Source organism: Felis catus, chromosome B4 (genome assembly GCF_018350175.1).
Source record: "Felis catus isolate Fca126 chromosome B4, F.catus_Fca126_mat1.0, whole genome shotgun sequence".
Lineage (NCBI taxonomy): Eukaryota > Metazoa > Chordata > Mammalia > Carnivora > Felidae > Felis > Felis catus.
In genome coordinates this window covers 76110895-76114327 of record NC_058374.1, presented here as the reverse complement: position 1 = coordinate 76114327, position 3433 = coordinate 76110895, and the positions used below count along the sequence as shown (strand labels likewise).

At 46.7% G+C, this 3433-nt stretch overlaps 1 long non-coding RNA gene across 1 annotated transcript; it reads left to right on the top strand.

The window, feature by feature from the left end:
- Positions 1-560: 560 nt before the first annotated feature.
- Positions 561-2243, top strand: LOC109501567. The gene is made up of 2 exons (XR_002159713.3): positions 561-1009; positions 1130-2243. It is a non-coding gene; the product is annotated as an uncharacterized LOC109501567 (long non-coding RNA).
- Positions 2244-3433: the final 1190 nt, after the last annotated feature.

Genomic DNA, 3433 nt, shown 5'->3' with positions numbered 1-3433 from the left:
ACCTGCATGTGAATGCTACCTTGGTGCCAGAGCTTTTCCTGGGGAAAAGGCCGGGCCTTCTTCACCTGCAGCCGACACCTCTCCTTCCAGGGCAGGGCCTTGCAGCGGCGCGGCGCGTCCAGCAGATGGAGCCGCAGCTGAATTTTCGTGAGCTGCTCTCTACACTGGAAGAATCTGGAATAAACAGGAAGGGGAATTTTTGTTTGTTTGTTTGTTTTTAAGAATTCTAAATTTCAACATCTATTGCCTTCTTTGTCGGGTCAGAGACCCTTTTTATTTAACTAGGTTGAAATGCGTTAGAAGTTTAAAAAAAAACAGTGATTACGCAATCCCAAATACATGTTTTCTTAAGATTTCCACTCTTTCAGAGGACCCAAGCAACAAGTTTTAAAGCAGCATAAACTATTATTAGAGCATAGTGTTTCAGAAACGTTAGTAGGCAGCCCTGGATAAAGAAATCCTGCCTCAGAAAAACACCAGAAAGGAGTGGCATGAGGAGGGAAGCCTCCCCAGGCCGCGGCGGAAGTGACCTCCGAGCTGGGCGGTGGCGGTGGCGGGCGCCGCGAAAAACAGCGCCGCCTGCTGGGGAAGAGGGAAACAGCTCGGATCTCCCCGGAGGCCGTGGCGTCGCCAAGGGGACCGCTTGGACCCAGCCAACATTCCAAAGTCCGTTGCGCTTAGGATGCTGCAGGATATACCACCCCCCACCACCACCCCCCAACGAAACTGAAAGTAATGGGCACAGCCCGAGCTGACTTTCTGTCGAGAAGGGAAACCTACAGGACCGTTATGGTTTTGGTACACAGTGTTTCAAAAGGCTTGACTGTTTTTACTGCTTCCTGAAGCTTAAAAGGATAGTTGCTATTTAAGACCGTCCTAAAGAGTGAAAATAGAACCTGATAGAAGCTCTCTTTCATTTATCCTGTGCTGCTTTAAGTTATTTACAAAGTATTGTAAGAGGTTATCAGAAGCAAATTGGAAAAAAACGGGCAAGGGACTGAGTTTCAAGGTGATTGTGCTTATCATTTCCCATAATGGCCCCTCATTTTTATTCCAGGGTTGTTGCAGTGCTGTTTCTTGAGTCCCTCCTCCTCTCCCCACTTCCCTTTTCTCTCCACTCATTTGACAGGAGCCTCCGCAATCATCTGCTTAGAACACGTCATCATCATCCACTGGGAGAGAGTTGTGGCACCACCTTTCTCCCCCTATGGCTGAAGCCCACAGAAGAAAGATGAGGAGTTGTGCTTCTGCGCTGGAGCCGCGCGACTGCCCGGAATTGTAACCTGCAAGATGATGCCCAAGTGCAGCTTCCCCCTTTTTGTGCCGCATCGAACTGTATGCTGCCCTTCTTGAAGCTGATGCTTTCTCCTTTAGAGCCATGCCCTCCACATTGCCCAGATGATGTGCTAAGTCCCTTCCACTTGCAGAGATTCAGTGCATTAAGTGTAAAAACCACACATCTCTGTTTTTTCTTTTAGTAAGGGAGTAAAGACCCAGAGGTGGATGGTTTCATTTGGATTAGTCATGCTGTTTATCGGGTCCCTGTCCTCTGACATGAAAATTCCCATCTCCCATCGGGGTATAGCTGTCAGCATAAATTATAGGCTCTGGTTCAAAACAGGGCCCTCTCTTTTGTCCAGTAGCACCAGAAACACATTAATTAGGGACCTTGCTGGAACAGAAGGCTTCTCGAGGCTCCTGGAAAAGGAAGGTTGGGCCCCCAAGTCCTGTATGTGATCGCTTGGGCTCTAGCCTTCACAATCTGGATCCAACCAGATGAGCACTGAGAGCTCAGTGTTTGGAGCACAAAGAAGAACAAAGAATATATAGTAACTTAGTGAATCAGGGACAGGATCCAAGAGGAAGCCTGACATTTGTTTATCAGCAGAGAAACAGAAGTAAAGGAGGGAATGTCTCCCTAAGTGCTACTGTGTTAATAAAAGTGTCCTCTAGAGAGAGGCTACATGAACAGGGCAGCTGATAACATTAATACTGTGCAGGTAGGCACATATCTTCCCACATGGCCAGGACTGCTGAACCAAGTGGCCCTAAACTATTGGGCAGGGATACAGCTCTAAGCCTTTCCTGCGGCAATCCTCAGAGGGAGTTGGCTCAGACAAAGCAAAGCAGCTTCTCCCTCGGTTCTTTGTTCTTCCTTGGAAAATGGGCTCTCTCTCAAGTCTCATACCCCAGCTGCTTTCCCCTCTTGTACAAGGGCAAAATAAAGTAATCGCCAATAATGATTTGGACAGCATATTTTTGGAGCCCTGAACTCTGTGAAATGCAGGGTCGAATTATTTTTAGAACTCTAATGTGCTGTACATTTTTATTCTGGGTTCATGGGGGAAATTTTCAGAAAGGTGCCCCATTTCAGCAAAGAAAAATAAAGAGGTCGCCTTCAGAAAGGGGTAGTGGAGACAGTGTTTTGAATCCCACTTAACCTAACAACTACATGTGCTGCACCTTATGCTTAAGAATCTCTTTCTCACAGGGCTTATGATTTAAGGAGCAGATTCCTTTGTCTGCTAAGAAATTCCTTCAACAGTAAAAAGGCTGTCTGGGAAATCACACCTTTTTATACGATAAGTGACTTTTTGCTAATAAGAATGATTTTAACATAGGTCCTTTAAAAGTAAAGACATTCAGAATGGTCTATCCCAGATTTAAGTGTGGAATTAAGACAAAGGATGCTTGTTCTCATATCAGAAATAGGCATGCCACTCCCCAAGCACTCAGAGCATCTGCTGGCTGGACTGACTCTTAAACCAAAAGCCACACATGACTTCTGTGCTTGACAACTGAGGTGGCCTTTTATGTCCTGTTGGAACCCCAGTCTGGGCCGGCCAGAATGGGTTCATACACACGACAGAAAATGGGCTCTATGGGTCCCAGAAAGCTTACTGGGCTGAGAAGGACTAGGCTGACGTTTTGGAAATATTGTAGGTTTACTTCTTGGGAATTTACTCCCCCAAATAAGTACTTTCAGGCCCTTTATGTGGCATCCTCAGGCTCTTTACAACAGTTCCTACATTTTTGGGATTTTATCTGCTCACTAAATATCAGCTATTTTGTCCAGAAGAACAGAAAAATCTGCATGTTTTTATTCACTCAAGACTTAGGCCGAGTAGAGAGCAGCTTCTCTCTGTCAGTTCCTGGTGACTTCATTCTTTCCAGCTCTTTCCAGAGTGAGTGAGAGCAACCCCCAGCCTGGAGACTGGCCCTGTGTTAGCAACTAATTTAATGCTCAAGTTCCACAGGCTAGGCCCAGATGAGCTTCTAAAATAATCCTGGGGGCACCTGAGTGGCTCAGTCTGTTAAGCATCCGACTCGATTTCGGCTCAGGTCATGATCTCACAGTTTGTGAGTTTAAGCCCCGTGCTGGGCTCTGTGCTCACAGCGTGGAGCCTGCTTGGGATTCGCTCTCCCCCTCTCT